At 40.4% G+C, this 20,843-nt stretch overlaps 1 protein-coding gene across 1 annotated transcript in view; it reads right to left on the minus strand.

Moving 5' to 3' along the window:
* LOC139167259 (galactosylgalactosylxylosylprotein 3-beta-glucuronosyltransferase 1-like) overlaps nt 1-20,843 on the minus strand; it is a 74,238-nt gene that overhangs the window by 14,267 nt on the left and 39,128 nt on the right. The window contains exons 2-3 of the mRNA XM_070751708.1: nt 17,935-18,154; nt 3,668-3,873 (exon numbers count right to left, since the gene is read on the minus strand). The gene's annotated coding sequence lies outside the window, so the exon portion shown is untranslated. The remainder of the gene's footprint in view (nt 1-3,667; nt 3,874-17,934; nt 18,155-20,843) is intronic.

Here is a 20,843-nt window from a genome sequence, read left to right on the forward strand (position 1 = left end):
CAGTATGATGGCATCAACCATGGTGTAGGAACCTGCTACCGGTGCATGCTTTGCACGCACATGCATGCACAGTTGCAAAAAATCTGATTTTTTGGGGAAAAAGCTAAAAACAAGACAGTAATGCATGCGCAGTTGCACAAACAACTTCTTCGCATGCTCAGAAGAAAAATAAATAAATTTTTAAAAAGATGGCGCTGTCCATGGACCGGCACTGACCCATCCGGTTCCGTGGCATCATCATGACATCACCCGCAGGTCGCTACTAGTTCAGGCTGTCACGCTGAATATTGACAGCCTCTGAGAGACATTTAGTAATGAAAGAGTTAACTGCGCGTGCCTTATTAAATCCTCCTATTATGATGTAATATCCTGCCAGCTCACTTCCTTCTTCTTCACTCCTCATCTCCTATCCTCCATTATGTAAAGATGTATTTATTTATTTATTTATTTATTTATTTATTTATTTATTTATTTATTTATTTATTTATTTATTTATATTTAGATTTGTATGCCGCCCCTCTCCGCAGACTCGGGGCGGCTCACAACAAAGTGAAGAACAATTTACAACAAATCTAAATTACTGTTTAAAAATATTTTAAAAACCCCATTTTCTAAACAAACATACATCCAGACATACCATTCCTAAATTGTATATGCCCGGGGGAGATGTCTCAGTTCCCCCATGCCTGACGACAAAGGTGGGTCTTAAGGAGCTTACGGAAGGCAAGGAGAGTAGGGGCGGTTCTAATCTCCGGGGGGAGTTGGTTCCAGAGGGCCGGGGCCGCCACAGAGAAGGCTCTTCCCCTGGGGCCCGCCAACCGACATTGTTTAGTTGACGGGACCCGGAGAAGGCCCACTCTGTGGGACCTAATCGGTCGCTGGGAGTCGTGCGGCAGCAGGCGGTCTCGGAGATATTCTGGTCCAGTGCCATGTAGGGCTTTAAAGGTCATAACCAACACTTTGAATTGTGACTGGAAATTGATCGGCAACCAATGCAGACTGCGGAGTGTTGGTGAAACATGGGCATACCTAGGTAAGCCCATGACTGCTCTCGCAGCTGCATTCTGCACGATCTGTATTTGTTATGTTGTCCCTCGAGACATGTTTTATTTTCTGTTTTTTACAATAAATATATCTTGTTTTTGAACAAATGACTAAGGCTTTTATCCATTGACTCCACGGGGTTAAGATCCTAACAGACTTTAATCACTCACAAACCGCGACACAGGCGAACCTGCCCAAACCAGGAGGAACCCACCTCTGGTTCTAACACAGGATTTGCAATGTTTTCAAAGCGGTTGATTTTTCCTTTGATTGTGATCTAACATGCTATTTTTTTTCTTTTGAATTAATTAAAGTGGTAAAAATACAATAATGTAAAAAAGTAAAAGAAACAAACATAATCCTAAATTATGTTTAGAATCCTAACCATGCTAAAGAAGCATTCAGCTTTTGCATGGTACATATATAAAACTAAACCAAAATGTGGTTGAATTATTTTTGGCCAAGTTTGATATATACACAAGCCATAGGTTAAAATGTTTAGCTTTAATATGCATTACACTGAGTGTGTAATTTAAAAGTAATGCAGGAGTAATGAGCAAATGAACACCTTTGTCTTATGAGCAACAACCATAGTCTCAAATAAACTTTTCAGCCCTGCTCCAAGATCAGAAAGGAAAGGCCAGGGAGAAAACATACAAAAGCAACGGAAGGCGGGAAAAACAAGAGAGGATAAAATTTTTAGTTCCGTCCCATCATTTCTGGTAGTATACATTGATGCTTTTCTACCAATCCCTTCTCTGTGCACGTACACTTTGTTTCATAGTCATAATGCCTGAGACTGAGATATTTGGGCTTGATAGACCAAAACATGTCAAAAGTAATTGGATGTCAAAAGTAATGGTCATTCTTCAACTAAAGTAATTTATTTCACATCCCACTCTAAACCATAAATCCCCATTTCCCTCACAAAATCAGTGACTTGATTTGAGCCTGTAGCATAATAGTAGTAACAAGTTGTTATTCACCACATCACTCTTTTTTTTCTTTTATTTTTTGGAAAACAGAGACACTGCACTATAATGATTCAGGGATTGGCCTGAAGGAACCTCTGTTATGCAGTGTTTTCTCGATTTTGAAAGCTTGGACATAAAGTGAGGGCAAGAGAATAAAATGATTAAATGAGCACTGTGACATTGTGTTGCAAGTGCTGCCCCTTTTGTAAATACACCTCGGTGGTGCAGTGGTTAGAGTGCAGTACTGCAAGCTCCTTCTGCTGATCATTGGCTGCCAGCAGTTTGGCAGATCGAATCTCAGTAGGCTCAAGGTTGACTCAGCCTTCCATCCTTCCAAAGTGGATAAAATGGGGACCCAGATTGTTGGGGCCAATATGCTTACTCCAGTAATGGGCAGCCAAAAATTTTACTGCCACACTGTGGGTGTGGCTTATTTTGTGCGTGTGGCTTAATGGTCATGTGACTGGGTAGGAATGGTTTGCCGGCCATGTGACCAGGTGGGAATAGCTTGAATGATCATCATCGTACAAGTGAACTGTTAAATCCTTGACGTACAACCTTACCAGTGTCACTCGCTGAGGTGACAATTTGCTTCGCGTTTCTTGTGCTCTCCTTCCTGGGTCACCCCACCACTTCAGGCTGGGTAGCTAAGCAAACGGGTGCTGCCAGAAGCATAAATGCTGCCAGAGTCACTTCCACCCACGCCTGCTGCTTGCATGTCAGAAGGGAGGTGGCCGTGTGAGGCTGAAGGGGAGCCAAGCAGGAGAGAGGGAAACTCGTCTGAGACCAGGAAGGAGGAAAGAGGAAAAAAGCAAGGAGCGCAGATGCAGCAGCAGCAGGGAAAAAAAGGAGAGCCAAGACCAGTAACTCAGGAAGCTGCTGATCAGCTGGAGCTGCGCACACATCTTCATTTCCGCTGGTGGAACTGTGTTCCACCCCATCCTACCTGCTGCCCACCCGTAGTTAACTCTCTGTAAACCATTTAGAGAAGCCTGTAAAGTACTGTGAAGTAAACCATTGTCATGGCCATATTTTTCTAATGAAACTGTCTGATTCTTTGGATACGAGTCCTCAGAGAGGGGCGGCATACAAATCTAATTATATATTATTATTATTATTATTATTATTATTATTATTATTATTATGTCAGTACAACACAGCAAACGAGATCACTATGCTGGATTTCGTATTTCTGCGTGATGTAGCGGCGAATTATGTTTGCCGATCCCAGTAAAGCGGCCTTTTGCAATTGACAGATGGAGATTTTGTCAATTCCGATGGTTTTCAAATGTCCGCTGAGATCCTTTGGTACTGCGCCCAGCGTGCCAAGTACCACTGGGACCACTTTCACTGGCTTATGCCAGAGTCATTGTCAGCATCATCATCATCATCATTATTATTATTACTATTATTATTATTATTATTATTCCTCTACAAAAGGTTACACAAGCAAAAAGCTTTATACGTTGGGACAGAGGAGAAAGTTTGGGCAGATGATACCAGAAGCAGAAAACTGCCCGGTGATGGAAGAGATTAGTAATTCTATTTAAACATAATTCATGTGCAAAATATGTGATTCAGAACCCCAGCCTTCTCTCCCTTGAAGGCAAGCACTTCGTCTGCATTGCACTGTTCCAAATGACACTCACCAGTAATCCGTCACAGCAGAGGGCATTCCTTGGCACCAATTGCTCTGAGGAACAGGAAGTGGTTGGTAGATCCCTGGTCCCTTGGCTTTCTTGGAATCAGCTGGGATTTGAGGTTCCCTGAGAATTTCTTCAAGTGCTGAACATGTATATTTAGCAACTTCTTGGCAGCCTGCCTTCCACATTCCTGTCAAGTAGAAACTATACCTCTGGAAGAGACACAGAGTATAATCTGTATAAATTCAACTGCCTTCAAAGGAATATCACCATAATCATAGTTCTTATGAGCTACAGAATAACATTTTGTTCATGCTTAGAAGAAATACGATAGTATGGACATTCTACATACTTATTTATTTATTTATTGGATTTGTATGCCGCCCCTCTCCCTAGACTCAGGGCGGCTAACAACAGTGATAAAAAAACAGCATGTAACAATCCAATCCAATACTAAAATAACTTAAAAAAACCTTATTATAAAACCAAACATACATACAAACATACCATGCGTAAATTGTAAAGGCCTAGGGGGAAAGAATATCTCAGTTCCCCCATGCCTGGCGGCAGCGGTGGGTTTTAAGAAGCTTACGAAAGGCGAGGAGGGTGGGGGCAATTCTAATCTCTGGGGGGAGTTGGTTCCAAAGGGCCGGGGCCGCCACAGAGAAGGCTCTTCCCCTGGGTCCTGCCAAACGACATTGTTTAGTTGATGGGACCCGGAGAAGGCCCACTCTGTGGGACCTAACTGGTCGCTGGGATTTGTGCAGCAGAAGGCGGTCCCTGAGATAATCTTGTCCGGTGCCATGAAGGGCCATACAGCCCAAAACTATGGGTATTTCAATTGACTTCTTTCCATTCCTTTCTGGTGCTTCATAGACACAAAAGCCTATGGAGCAATAGAGTCTATACTATCTTAGTAAAAGAAAGGAAAATGTGATATTATGGAGGTTTTTAAATTCTGTAGGGCAGTAGTTAATTTTAGAACCTGTTGCCCATTACTTCATTGTGAAGCCCAAACAAATATTTCTCTTGTGTCTTGTTTTACCCACTACTAATTAATACTTAACGTTTCTTGATATTATAGATTAAAATAGAAATATACAGTACACACAAAAACAGATTTGCTAGCACTGATGACAACACAATTTTATTCTTTTAAAATGGAAACAAGGGGGGGGGGCATTAGTTGTGCGTGTGCATGCATACACCCACACACACACAAAAAAAAACCAGATTGAAAAAGACATATGAAAGAGTTAAATCTTATTTAAGAAACCTCATTTCTTAAACACAAAATTAAATCTTAATTACCCAAAGCAATAGTGAGCACACTTCCCATTATGTCAATTTAATACTCTTCACATATAGAGAATGTATCTCTAAGATTTTTTTTTTAAAAAATCAGGAATAACACAGTATTTCCATCAGAACATTTAGTTACAGACTTCACATGGTAAACTCGGAGTTTTTCATACTGCCATGAGCCCATTCTACTTCACATTTTAAACTCTTTAAATCAAGGCTATAAGATTAAAATGTTTTGATGTCTTAATGCTGCATGCATTCATTTTGGATTAAACCCAATTTCCTTCTGCTAGAATTCCCCATGCTTGCTGGGGACTTCTGGGAATTGAAGTCCACATTTCTTAAATTTACCAAAATTGAGAAACACCGTGTTAAATGAAGTGACAGCACCATGAGACATCAGCGCAAAACACAAAACAAAACAAAATTCAATTGAGGCTCGTTCTTGAATTGTCGCAGTTCCTGAAATTGTTTTTCCTGAGTAAGGAAGTTGGTAGGGAACCCATGCAACTGTTAAGACATCCTTGCTTGTTTTACTATTAAGAACCAATAATGTGTAAAGGTACAAGGATAGCATATTGCCGAAGCCTTCATGTGGAGTTAGAGAGTTCGGCCTGTCACAGCATAAGGGGGGGGGGGGATGGGAGGGGTAGTGAGTAGTCAGGGGGGCAAATTACTAGGCACAACCAAAGATTCCTTTCTCCGAGCCAAGGTCACGTTTGTTCTGCCTGAACTGAAGAGAAGAGGAAGTTGATAAACCCCTGCACACGGACTGGCTCTCATGATGAACTTGTGGGTGTGGGGGATGTAAGATGAACCTTAACCTAGGTGGGATTCTGGGGACTATTCAGAATCGGATTACCTATGGGATAGCCAACATGGTTCTGTTAATAAATCGAGCTCTGATTGAGAGAATTGGACTGGGACTTGATTTATTTCTCAGGGGCTATTTGGAACGTGGACAAGTGGCCTTTTTGGCATCTATTTTTTGTAGTAGTTATACACATGGTTTTGTTGTTCTGGTGCAGGACTGTCAAACTCCTGGCCCGCAGGCTGGATGTATCATACGCAGGGCCGCCATCAGGAATTTTGGGGCCCCATACAGCCTAAGTGTCTGGGCCCCCACATTTTAAAACTACTTTATTTTGCGACATACCAATTATGTATTAAATTTACCTTTCACAAAAAAAATTTAAACCCTGCCACTACAACAAGTTACACTTGTTTGACAGATTAATAATATGAGTCATTTTGTTAAATCACATTTGACCAATAAATTTCCTATTCTATTCTGTTCTATTCTATTCTATTCCAATCCATTCCATTCCATTCCATACATTTAAGCTCCGTCTAGTTACCTTCTCTTATTCCTACTTGATGCTTAATGAAAATATGCCCTAATATTAATTCCTCCCCTTTTAGAAAAAAGTAGCCCTCGACCTCCCTGTTTTTTTTTCTTTTTTAATTTGTTTGGTATTCCAGTTTATTAAAGTTGGGGACATGCCGTTTTAAGACTCCCAAGAGCTTGGGCATCCTCCGCTATCACATGAACATGGGAAAACCTCCGTTCACATCCCAGAGAGCTGCAGCGGCCGGTTGCCAAGGAGAGGCCCTCGTGAGAGAACTACAGGCAGCCTGTTTGGATGCCGAACCTCACGGCTAAAACCAGCCTCAGACTCTCCGGCGCGGCTCTCTTGCCCTCGCAATCCTCGGGGGGACACAAGGCCGGCGGAGAAGCCGGCCGGGCTCAGCCCACTCCCGGCTTCCCCAATTGTGCTTCCCCAGCAGCGCAGCTTGGATTCCGGCGGGCCGAGCCACCCCCGCGGTAGCTCCTCCTTCCACGGCTGCCATTGGGGCTCCCTGCCTGTCTGCCGGCCTCCCTGCCTTCTTTCCTCGCCGGGGGTGGGAAGGTCACGGTCGGAGAAGCTCTGCAGAGGCAGAGTTCGGCAAGGTGTCTCTGGTCCTTTCGCTCAACTTGGCGCGCTTTTCCCCATCGCAATCGGGGTTGGAGAGTTTTTGGCATCCCCCCATTTTTCAATTTGGCCGGGCCCCTGATGCAGTAGCAGTAATACTGGCCTATCGGTGGCCCTGATCATACGCTGGCCATACCCACATCCAATTTAGCGAAAGGGGAAAAAGTCCTTACACCGCCATGACAATTTGAGTTTGACACTCTTATTATAGAGGCAGGAATGGAAAGAATGCTACTAGGATTTCGTTGTATTGACCTTCTGTATTTTTTGGGAACAATTCCAGGATTTGCAGTAGCCCAGTCTCAGCAATAGACAACAAATTGGCAAAAGAGTGAAATTGGCAAGATTTCAGTGTGTTTTCTCCTTTTCTTTGATTGTAGGTACAAAGTGCCAAGTTGCTGCTTGCTTTTGTTTCTATTTCCTAGCAAATACTTTGACATATAACCTTGGGTCCTGAGTAAGTAATTGACTGCTTCTTCCAACTGAAAGCTGTACAGTGTTAAAATCTGCAGAGACACACCATTCAGAGATTTCCCTTGTGTCACAAGTCCCTCTATTTAATATGTGGAAGAAAGAATGCAACTCCTTGGCAGTAAATAAAGTCCCTAATCTCAATACAACTAGGAAATGTGTAAAGAGTGTTTGTCAGATTTTTAATAGTTGGATTTTTAAAAAAAAATATTTTTTGCAAAGTTTAATTCCCATTTCCCCAATCAATTTTTATTACGGTCGCAGACTAAAGTTTAATTGCATTTGTAACTTTTTATATTAGGCTTTTAGTTTCAATCTTTTTCAGCCAATTTAAATACTAGCCGAAATATGAAGATATGTTATAACATAAATTGGTTTTTTTAGTGGTATGGAAAAACAGTGAATATAATGATACATAATCATAGGAGATGAATAGTCAATAATTAGTGTAATTGTGGAATTGAAATGGACCCAGGAACAGAAGAGATAGCAGGGATTGTAAATGATAGATGAGGTTTGGAAAGGCAGAACTAGAAACTTTTCAGCAACTTTTCTCTCTTATTTTTAATATTCTTTTTCCTGTGCTTTTTTCTCTTTAACAATCTTCCCAAAACAAATAATTGTTCCACGGCTAAGAACCTTTAATAAAATTCACCAGCACATGATGGATGCCTTCAATATGATGTCTGGAAGCTTCTTGAGAGCCAATTTCTGATTAAAACATGTCCTTACTTAATTTCAGTCATCGATCCTCCATTACATTTTACACAGACTTTCTATGGCAGAATCGATATTTAAAGGTTTGAATTTCAACCTTGGAACATAAACGTCATTTTAACCCCAAGCCTCCTGCAAAAACATATATTCAGGCAATATGTATCCATGGGAATACTGTGTTTGCTAATAACAGAAGGAAAAAATATTGAAAAACAAGATTTTTCAAAAATTTGGTTGATGTGGCCATCCAAGTTTAAAGTCCAGAGGAATACAAACTAAATTAAAACTGTGCATGTAAGTTTAAAATGCACAAGATGACACCGCAGCATGTGAAATGCTGCCCCATATGGTTTTATAGGGTCAGCTTATCAAGGTCATCATAGACAGCTAAGCACTGGCATGAGCATTCAGAGAAGGAGACAAGTGATAACATAATATGCCATAATAAAGATTTGATCTGATGATTTGTTAATCCAAAGCTGCATATTTGTGTATGGTAAAAATATGTGATCATTTCTCTCAATGTCATTCTAGCAGGAATTCCAGAATACAGTAGTACCTCTAGATACGAGCTGCTCCACATGCGAGTATTCCAAGTTACGAGCCGCGGCGCGAGCGAAATTTCTGTTCGACACCCGAGCCAAGCTTCCACTAGGTGGCGCAAGAATCTCCTTGCTTCCAGTTGTCTTGGCGCAAAAAACAAAGTCTAAGGGCATTCATTCGAGATGCGAGTTGATCGACTTACGAGCTCGGGTCTGGAACGAATTAAACTCATATGTCGAGGTACCACTGTAGTGCCTACCGCATTACAGTTCAATGAAAGCTCATCTTTTAAAACGTTTAATGTTTCTTTCTTTAACATATTTTTATTAAACATTTAGAAAATATTTTTAAATCTGCTTATTTGACAATTATCCCATATCCTTTTACATTTGTCCCTCGTTTAATTTACATTTAACTATATATATATATAAATCCATCTTTGCGTAGTTTTTGTCTTATAATAAACAATAATATACTGCTCAAAAAATAAAGGAAACACTTAAACAACACAATATAACTCCAAGTAAATCAAACTTCTGTGAAATCAATCTGTCCACTTAGGCAGCAACACTGATTGACAATAAATTTCACATGTTGTCAGCACATTCAACTTTGTACAGAACAAAGTATTCAATGAGAATATTTCATTCATTCATTCATTCATTCATTCATTCATTCATTCATTCATTCATTGGTGTGGTGATTAAGGCACGAATACTCATGGGAAATGTTTGCCACCTTACGTTGTTTGTAAAAATAATAAAGGCAATTGATGAACAGCCAAATTTAAGATCCCAAAATTGGGAGGGTGGCAGGCTAGAATTGCTGTCTTTACTGAAACCCAGATGATCTGAAAAATTACTGACCAATATCACTCTTATGCATCTCTACAAGGCATTGGAATGTATGATTCTCAACCGTACTTCAAAAATTTATTGATGAAAAGGTAAGGGAGCAAGCAGGTTTTAGACTAGGGAGAACATGTTGTGGTCAAATCTTAAACCTTACACAACATATTGAGGATGGTTTTGAAAGAAAACCAATTACTAGAGTGGCTTTTATCAACTTAATTGCAATATATGAACTGTAAACCATAGGATATTGCTACACAAATTAAATAACATCACCAGAGATAATAAGCTAACCAGAGTCATTGGCACTCCAGAACTGGAGATTCTATGTGCTACTCAGTGGTAAGAACAATAGATGGAGGAGGCAGAATAATGATCTGCCAAAAGGAAGTGTATTATATCCAACATTGTACAAGATATATACAAGCAATCAACTAATCCTGAAAGCACAAATACAAGTACCTCTACTTACTAGCTTAATTCGTTCCATGACCAGGTTCTTAAGTACAAAAGTTTGTAAAAAGAAGCAATTTTCCCCATCGAAATCAATGCAAAAGCAAATAATGCATGTGATTGGGGAAACCATAGGGAGGGGTCCTATTTTCTCCCAAGAGATTCCTAAAGAGGCCCCATAGAGATTCTCCCCACCTTTTCTGACCCTGTTTCCTCCCAGGAGATTCCCAGAGAGGCCCCACAGAGGCTTCTGCTCACTTTTTCCAGCCCTGTTTCCTCCCAGGAGATAGAAACATAGAAACATAGAAGACTGACGTCAGAAAAAGACCTCATGGTCCATCTAGTCTGCCCTTAGTCTATTTCCTAGAGAGGCCCCACAGAGGCTTCTCCCTGTCTTTTCCTGTTACAGTTTCGGAGGCATGGGTTTGTAAGTGGAAAATTGTTCTTGAGAAGAGGCAAAAAAATTTGGAACACCCGGTTCTTATCTAGAAAAGTTCATAAGTAGAGGTGTTCATAGGTAGAGGTACCACTGTATATTCATCCATGTGATGATATAACAGCGGCTGGCAATTTTTGATGAGGTATAATAGCTTTGCTCACCCCTGATCTAAGTTGTTCACATCAGATTTGGCCTTGAGTATCTCTGGAGTAGAATATACAGAATACATTTTCACACATAAAACAAGTTGACATTGACATCAGTGAAGCAGTACACTTAGTAAGAGGATGTCTCAAATCTATATCAATTGAAAAAAATATACTACCCTCACTGGCAATGCCCCACTTAAGAGCAGGAGAGAGGTAACAGCAGATGCCGAAAGAACTTAGCAAGAAAATGATCCTTGATACTCCTCTGAATGAACATCTGCCCCAAACCCGCCAACTCACATATAGGAAAAGCTTTGCTAAAAGATGGAGGCAGGAGATCATTGAGCAAGAAATAACATTAAAGGTGGTTATAGCTAAAGGATCCAACTTCTCTTATACTACTTCGAGGACCCTGAATAGACTGCGGTTGGAGTGTTTCAATGTAAGATCAATATACTCAAGTGGAAGCTTTTAGTGGATAACAACATGCTGTGTGAATGTGAAGAGACACAGAGCCCAGCTCAAGTGCCATTTTCATATTAGTGTAACATTTAAATCAAATGCTTATCTCTGAAAGTTGCTGTTAGGGCAACTTTGTTTAATTCTTCAATTGTGTTTTGTAAAGCTACTGAAGGAGCTATTGGAGGAGAATTGCTTTTTACTGACAATGCAGCTTCATAAGGTTACTAAACTCGTTATAGTGAGTGAAACCATCGCTCACCTCTGATGATTGGTTATTTTTCAAGTTCTCAGGAACTGATATTAAAAAGAGAACTCTAAGATTATTTCTTGGAGACATATATAAGACACAAGAACAGTTTTTTTCTGAACGCCATCACTCTACTAAACAAATAATTCCCTCAACACTGTCAGACTTTCTACTAAATCTGCACTTCTATTCTACTAGTTTTTCTCATCATTCCTATCACCCATTTCCTCCCATGTTGACTGTATGACTGTAACTTGTTGCTTATATCCTAAGATTTTTATTAATATTGCTTCTTCATTGCTTATTTGACCCCTATGACAATCATTAAGTGTTATACCACATGATTCTTGACAAATGTATATTTTATTTTATGTACGCTGAGAGCATATGCACCAAGACAAATTCCTTGTGTGTCCAATCACACTTGGCCAATAAAATTCTATTCTATTCTATTCTATTCTATAAGCTCATTGGGAACACATATGGCCTTTACATCATTTAACTGTTATCTATGTATGTAGTACTGTATTTTTCGGAGTATAAGATGCACTGGCATATAAGGCAACCTTAGTTTTTTGGGAGGAAAATATGGGGAAAAATCTACCTACCAGGTATTCATCTGGTTAGTGTCCTTAGTATAGTCTTTAGCCAGTGGGCTACTAGCTGGAATGCTTAATTGCGCTCGCCATGGCGGCTTGTAAGTGCTTGTGGGGCTAGCGCAATTTTGCTTCTGTACCTGTGAAGGTAGCAAAATTGCACACGGAGCCGCAGGTGTGCCCATGTTTCATTGAGGGTTTTTTTGCTTCTGCGCATGCCAAAACACAGGTGCACCTACAGCCCACCACTGTCTTTAGACATTATTTTAACCTCTGGTTAGGGCTTTAAAAAACCTTACTCGGAGTGAGTAACAATGAAAAAGCCTGCAAGCTGGTAAGAGCTGGAAAGATTGTTAGCACTTGTTAGGGCTGAAAAAAAAACCTTAGAAAAATTTACACTCAGAGTATAAGATGCACATTTTTAGGGAGGAAAAAGGTGTGTCTTATGGTACAAATATGATACATTTTGCACCAGGCGACACTTCCAAAACCTTCAAAGAGAATCTAGTGTTATATTACAATCTAATTCAATTCAATTCAATTCAATTCAATTTATTAGATTTGTATGCCGCCCTTCTCCGAAGACTCAGGGCAGCTCACAACAACAATAAAAACAGTATAACAATGGAATAAATCTAATAATAAAATTACATTAAAAAACCCAACAATTTAAAAACCATACAACACATACATACCAAACATAAAATATAAGAAAGCCTGGGGGAGATGTCTTAATTCCCCCATGTCTGGCGATATAGGTGGATCTTGAGTAACTTGCAAAAGACAAGGAGGTTGGGGGCCGTTCTAATCTCCGGGGGGAGTTGATTCCAGAGGGCCGGGGCCGCTACAGAGAAGGCTCTTCCCCTGGGGCTCGCCAAATGACATTGTTTGGTCGACGGGACCCAGAGAAGGCCAACTCTGTGGGACCTTATCGGCCGCTGGGATTCTGAGTGTGACCATACCATATTAGTTTAACCGGCTAAAATGCACTACTCACCACTGTCTTCATTTATGATTTCACAGATATTTCTAAGTCCAGAACTATCCTGAAGCTTTGAACATGGTTCTTTAGAAGTGAAATAATATTATGGAGTATCAGACTCATATACCAAAAGCAATGGCCATCATAATTATCTCTCTCTTACTTGGATTGACCTTTAGTGTGGCTCATCTCAAAACAACATCCAGATATTGTTCAGAAGTTCCAAAGTGATTTTCTAATTAGTGGATCAAAGGAAAAGCTATATATAATTTTCATTCTGATGACGCTTTAGCACAGACTATTAAAAGATTCTACTTCCAATAGTTTGTATAAGAAATTAGAAAGAAGCTTGTACAGGGCCACCAAGAGATTATTAAGTGTTGGAACAAGACTAATATGGGCCCCTTTCACCTACACATGGACACATAAATCAATAATGTCACACATGTCACAGATCTTGACATGTGTATGTATAGAAACATAGAAGATTGAAGGCAGAAAAGACGTCATGGTCCATCTAGGCTGCCCTTATACTATTTCTTGTATTTTATCTTAGGATGGATATATATTTATTCCCAGGCATGTTTAAATTCAGGTACTGTGGATTTACCAACAAAGTCTGCTGGAAGTTTGTTCCAAGCATCTATTACTCTTTCAGTAAAATAATATATTCTCACGTTGCTTCTGATCTTTCCCCCAACTAACCTCAGATTGTGCTCCCTTGTTTCCTATTAAAAGCACTTCTCTCCTGAACCTTATTTAACCCTTTAACATATTTAAATGTTACGATCATGCCCCCCACTTCCCTTCTGTCCTCCAGACTATACAGATTGAGTCCTGCTATGTTTTATGCTTAAGACCTTCCACCATTTTTGTAGCCCGTCTTTGGACCCGTTCAATTTGATCAATATCTTTTTGTAGATGAGGTCTCTAAAACTGAACGCACTATTCCAAATGTGGTCTCACTAGCGCTCTATACCGCGGAATCACAATCTCCCTCTTCCTGCTTGTTATACCTCTAGCTATGCAGCCAAGCATTCTACTCGCTTTCCCTACCGCCTGACTACACTGTTCACCCATTTTGAGACTGTCAGAAATCACTACCCCTAAATCCTTCTCTTCTGAATTTTTTGCTAACACAGAACTGCCAATACAATACTCAGATTGAGGGTTCCTTTTGCCCAAGTGCATTATTTTACATTTGGAAACATTAAACTGCAGTTTCCATTGCTTTGACCACTTATCAAATGCTTTGATGCTCAGGCTGGCCGCAAGCCAGTCAGCCGCAAAGCTTCTGCTGGGCCCTCTATTATCCCCTCCTTCGGTTTCCCCTGAAGTGAGCAAAAGCCAGCATCAAGGGGTGAATGAGAGAGCGGGCAGGCAGGCCTGAGGTGGCAGCCAATCACCTAACAGCCATGCGGCTCAGGGACAAGTCTTTAAACCATTCACTGCAAGGGGAGTGGGAAGTGGAGGCAAATCTGAGCAGGGAGGGATCTGGCCCAGCAAGGCAGAGCAAACTTTGGGCACTGCTTCTAGTGCTGACGGATGCTGGTGCAGCTTTGGCATGCTTTGTAGAGCTTGTCCACTCCGTTGTTGCCGGGAGCCTCAGCTCCTGACAGCAATGCAGAAGGCCTCAGAAAGTGTCCTTTGGAAAAAATAGCAAGGCCGTGGTCCAATATGGCCCACTTTCCCCCTCCAGGGCCATCCAGTTAGCAGAGCACCCATACTCTCATTGTGTCAGGATTTGCCTGGCAGACTGCTTGCCTCCACATCCATTCAATGGAGAAGAGATTTAAGGCAGATGGCAGATTATAAAACTGACTCTCGGCTTGAAGCAGGGATGGGCGGGCCTACAAAGGAAACTGCTTCTCCGTGGGCATACAGCTAGCTGGATAGCTAGGAAAGTTCCCTGACTTTTCCTTCTGAGGTGGAGGACAAAAAAACAAAAAAACAAACACCCCCCCCCCCAAAAAACACACACACACACAAAAAAAACCAAGCTTCAAGATCTTGCAAGCAAGACACAACTGAGGCCCCACAAGCTTTTTGTTGAGGCAGGTGGTTTATAGAAGGAAGGAACGTTGTCCACATTCTCTGAGGGGATTTTTAAAAAAATTGTAATTTTTTTAAAAAAATTTCCCCTTCATGGGCCCCCTTTGAGCTCCCTGGGCCCCGGAACAATGTAATGGCTGCACCCGCCTCTCCTCAGGCCTGAGGTTATGGCGCTATGCAAGCTGAAGGGAGCAAAATGCAACAAAAGAAGCAGATTTTGCCATGCCAGAGGGAAAAAGGAGCATTTTAAAATGTTTTTTAGCATGAAATGGTTGATTGAAAAGATCCTTCGATCGATGGTAACAAACACTGCCATGAAGTTCAAAAAAATTATCATGGAGATTCTATTTGATCAGCAATGCATTTTCCCCTCATTAATCTATCATGTCCATTTATAGAATTTCTCAGCTAGTAACCATTATCACATAAATCAGATTCCCCAATGACATTATTTATCATTTATATCAGATATTTTTACCACAGAATAGCAAGTTAGAATACGTATTTACATAATTTCCTAGCAATTTCAAGGTGGCATCTTGAAATTTTGGGGGGCAGGTCCAGCTGAAAATGGAGAATGACAACAGGTAATTTGTAGTAACAGCACCTTTTAAAGAGGATGTAGCATGATGCAAATGATGTATCATGATGTTTATTAATTAATTAATTCAAATGGTATAAGTTGAAGATTCAGTTTTATAGTTTAATTGACATGCTCAGTTCAACATTACTGAATAATATTACGGAAACTGAATTCACGCTGGTGTGGAGATCATAATACATAAATTAAATCCAAGTATCTGAATATATCCAAACATCCTGAATTCTTGATTAGACTGGGGATGCCCACATGAACATAGCAATTAATATTTAAGTATTCATTCTCAGAAAGGCAATAGACCAGAACATACTAATTGACATAAAAATCCACAAAACATTTTTTTCCTGACAATTACCTGCAACAGGAAGCAATATATAGGACACTATCATCAGTTATGCAAGGAGATGATGATCCACTGTTAACAAGGTGAATCTAATCTGCTACATGAGATTCATTAGAATAGGATGAACATATTGTGAAAGCCTCCAGTGAGAGCCATGGCAAACTAGACACACCTGCCAAAGTGGGAGGTGGTATTAATGGTAGAGATCACGCAGCTGGATGCCAAAACCTGGCCCGTAAAATCTCTCAAAAGGAGAGATTGTGAGATAGCTCACGTGCACTCTGCATAGCTGCTTCTCATGAACAGAGCACATAAATCAAGATTTTACATTTGGCTTTATGAATTGGGTAGCTGGCTGTTGAGGGATACCATCTGAGCTCACAGTATCATACTGCTGTTGATCATCGAGCATATATTATTATTACAGCATTCAATCAGAAACTACTGACTTTTGTCACAGCTCAATTTTTGTAATCTGAGGGTTAGCAGGGATAGTAGCTCTTGAAGCAGCTTCCTGTCTGCTTAAAAAGTGTACCTCCGTCTCAGGGATGAGTTGCTAATGGTGCGGTAGGAGACCACACACCGGGAGCAGCTGCCAGGTTGCGTAATTTGTGCACAACCGCTCCGGTGCCAGCCCTTCGGGCACCACCATCTTGTTTGTTTAATTTTTCACAATTCTTTTTGCCTCCTGAGCATGCGCAGAAGCAAAATCTTGTGAGAAGACTTGTTTCGTGCTTGTGAAATTCTGGTGATTTTTTTGCTTCTGTGCATGCGCTGAAGCAAAAAAAACCTGCTAAAATCTCATACTTGCGCACATCCCCTCTCAAGATTTCAGCACGTTTTTGCTTCCTATGTATGCGCGGAAGCAAAATTATTTTACTAGATAAACCATGCCCACAGAACCGGTAATATTTTTTTTTAATCCCACCACTGCACAGTACATATAAGACAGAGGTGGGTTCCTCCTGGTTTGGACTGGTTCACCCAAATTGGTAGCAAACTGCTAGTGATATCACAATGATGTCATGGAACCAGTTCGGATGGTTCTGGTCCATGGGCGCCGCCATCTTTGGAATTTAAAATTTGGAATTGGGGGGGGGATATCCCCCCATTTTTTTTTCTTTTGCGCATGTGCAGAAGCTGAGTTTCACGTTACTGCATATGCATCACTATCTTGGTTTTGGCTTTTGGGGGGAATTTGTTTGAATTTTTTTTGCCACATATGGCCACAAGGAGCACCCATGCAGCATGGGAGTTAATGGACCGGCAACGAGGTCAGTTAGAACTCATCTCTGATACAAGGTTACAACTTACTTACCTAAGAGGTCAGTAAGGGGCGAGTACAAGTGCACTAGAGTGCCTTCCGTCCCCTGTTCTATTGCTCTCCTATATCTCCTATTCCTTTCTTCTATTCCTATATCTCTTCTTCTATTCTTTCATTGATATGTTCTATTACTATATCTTCTTTTCTATTGTTTCTTAGATATATTTTACTATGAGTATCTCCTCTATAACCTTCATCATGTATTTTACTATGTATATATATATATATATATACCCACTAAAACTCTCATTGTGTATTGGACAAAATAAATAAATAAATAAATAAAATAAAATAAAAATAAACTTCAAGCTTCATCTCCTGGTGTATTATGCTGTGGGCTTTTGGAAAAGAGTCTACTTTAAATTTTCAGGGTAACCAACAATAGTTTCAGCTTAGTGGAACAATAACATGGGTAACATCCTTTTTCAGATCAGAGTGGACTTGAATAGCAAATTTACCCAAGAATAATTTTAATACCTACAGACCAAATCTACATGTCTGCACTCTCTGAGGATTATTGCTGCTTGCAGTATGCAAAGTTTGTATCCTATTGCACTGAATCACTGAACCTAAATTTCCTCTGTTCCCTCCCATGACAGTTATACAGTAATGCCTTACCAATTTCTCATTGAATATAAAAACTGTCCCACTGGAAAGGCTTCTCCACAGGATATTTGAATTATTACACTTAAATTACAAATGCAACAAAAGAGAACAAGACAAAGCAAAAAAACTCTGCAATGCCATATTTTTTTCACAACTTACCTAAGTCTCCTTCAAGTCAAATTTTATGGAAAACAAGAGTTTCATTGGCAGCATCACAGAAGTGGTTTCTTATTGTCTTCTTCTGGACATCTTTTTGACCTCCTAGTATGGTTCCTGATGCTCTCCATTAAAGTTCTAATCAGGCCCAATCCTGCTTAGCTTCACATAGAGGCTTCCATCAGTTGAAACAGTTCAAATTACTCTTACAACATTATGGCACCTGGAATAGTTGGAGGATGGTATATTAGGAGAAATTCAAACATGTATTTATTTTGTTGTTGATTTTTTTTAAAAAAAATCACAAACCGATTAAGAAAACCAAGTAGCAGCAAGGAATGTTTACATGAGACTCAACATACATTCTAGCTTAGCTCATAATTAAGGTAAATCTTTGAATCTTGCACATTACCAATAATAATTTAACTAAAATATTCTTTTATAAATGTCAAATGAAATTATGACCCAATAAATAAGGAAGAATGCACATTATTAGCACAACATTAAGAAATACGTGGCACATATATTGATTTTATCCAGTCTGGGATAGTTTTTAGCTGATTAGATCCTGTATTCCTTTAGCTCTCCTTCACTGACATTCCAGCTTGTGGAATTATTAGTAATTCTGACTGAAAAAAAATTGCATACGTGAGTTTTAAAACTGCATAAATGAAGGAAAATCCTGGGTATACTTTTGGTTTTGTTCCAAAGAGTAGATACAGTTTGAAAATTAGAGACAGCAAGGGTTTATACTGATAGAATGGTTTATACCGTTCAAAATTGAACGGGTCCAAAGATGGGCTACAAGAATGGTGGAAGGTATTAAGCATAAAACATATCAGGAAAGACTTAATGAACTCAATTTGTATAGTCTTGAGGACAGAAGGAAAAGGGGGGACATGATCGAAACATTTAAATATGTTAAAGGGTTAAATAAGGTCCAGGAGGGAAGTGTTTTTAATAGGAAAGTGAACACAAGAACAAGGGGACACAATCTGAAGTTAGTTGGGGGAAAGATCAAAAGCAACATGAGAAAATATTATTTTACTGAAAGAGTAGTAGATCCTTGGAACAAACTTCCAGCAGACGTGGTTGGTAAATCCACAGTAACTGAATTTAAACATGCCTGGGATAAACATATATCCATCCTAATATAAAATACAGAAAATAGTATAAGGGCAGACTAGATGGCTCATGAGGTCTTTTTCTGCCGTCAGTCTTCTATGTTTGTATGTTTCTATAGGGCACAGAAAAATGTGATGCTTGGGGAATTAAAACAGCCAGAATTCTGACTTTTTTCACCATTAAGACAATGATTTGTTAGGCTGCTTCATATTGCCAGTTCCTACTGTTTCACATCAGATTACATAAACTGTGAAGATATAGAACATACCAATATTTTATGCAGAAATTGGGATACTGCAGCATTGATTGAACATTTGAACAATGGATTTAGTCAGTTTTGGATAAATTACTATTTCTGAACTATATGTTCCCATCAATAAAATCAAAATGGTAGAAATCCATTTAAGTTTCAAAGTCCCTGAAAATAACACTTTAGATTAATGTCTCACATAAATGTTGAGCTTTCTGGGAAATATTTCACTTCAATAGGTTTTATATTTTACATTCTGAGTTTATGTGTACCTGTATTTCTAAGTTGGAAAGATGAATGCAATAATATGTTGTCTTATAAAGTAGTCTTTGATTCAAGCTTGTACAGAATAGCCTTGACGTGCTTTGTGTGAAACATTTTGTACTTTGGAACCCAAAATGTACCTAGCTATTACCCTTACTGATAACATGTGGCAGGAATCTGAGTAATATTAATATGCTTTTCTACTTCTTCTTCATACAACTGCATGACTATATGTGAAAACTTTGAGGTAGTATACATAATGATAAATGGTGGTCAATAGATTCTGAAGTCATTTGAAGATATCCAGAGCTACTGGAAGAATACTGCTATACAGTGATCCCCCGGGTATTGAGACCCCGATCATTGCGAAATGGCTATATGGCGATTTTTAAACCCGGAAGTAAAAACACCATCTGCGCATGCGCGCCCTGTTTTCTATGGGCACGCATGCGTAGATGGCGCCGGGCAGATCAGCTGCTGGGCGGCTTCCCTGGGTCTTCCCCCTCTTGCTGGCGGGAGGGCGAGCGGTGGGCATCAGCGAGGAGTTTCCCCACCGCCCACGCAAACTCCTCGCTGCCGCTCGCCCGCCCTTCGCCTGCCCACGCCGTTCGCTCGCGCCGCTTCCCAGCTGGGAAGCGGCGCTGGGGGTGTTACCGGCCGCTTGTCTGCCGCCTGCCTGCCCGCGCGCCCGCCCTTCGCCCGCCCACGCCGTTCGCTCACGCCGCTTCCCAGCTGGGAAGCAGCGCTGGGGATGTTACCGGCCGCTTGTCCGCCGCCTGCCTGCCCGGTAAGACCCCCAGCGCCGCTTCCCAGCTGGGAAGCGGCGTGAGCGAACGGCAGGCAGCGGGGAAACCCCAATCTTTGGCTCCTCGCTGCTGCGGCGATAGTAAAAACACCATCTGCACATGCGCAGATGGTGTTTTTACTTCCGCAGCGCTACTTCGCGAAAAACCGGTCATTGCGAGGGGTCCTGGAACGGAACCCTCGCAATGATCGGGGGATCACTGTACTTGCTCTATACCAAGAGATATTTTGCAAAAGTGACAATTTGTAGAATTCTGATTGAAAGAGTATGAAAGGAGGCAATAAAAATATTTGTAGATGTATGAATGCAGGTTTGCTGATATTATGATTTAGAGAAAACATGTAAGACTATAGCCTGCAATTATGATTTTTTTTTCTGAGTATATTGAGTTTAATGTTGGTTATGAGTAAAATGGCACATAACAACAGTAAAAGATGAGTGGAAATAAATGAGTTCTTTGATAATGGT

The sequence above is a fragment of the Erythrolamprus reginae genome, chromosome 4 (genome assembly GCF_031021105.1).
Source record: "Erythrolamprus reginae isolate rEryReg1 chromosome 4, rEryReg1.hap1, whole genome shotgun sequence".
Classification (NCBI taxonomy): Eukaryota; Metazoa; Chordata; class Lepidosauria; order Squamata; family Dipsadidae; genus Erythrolamprus; species Erythrolamprus reginae.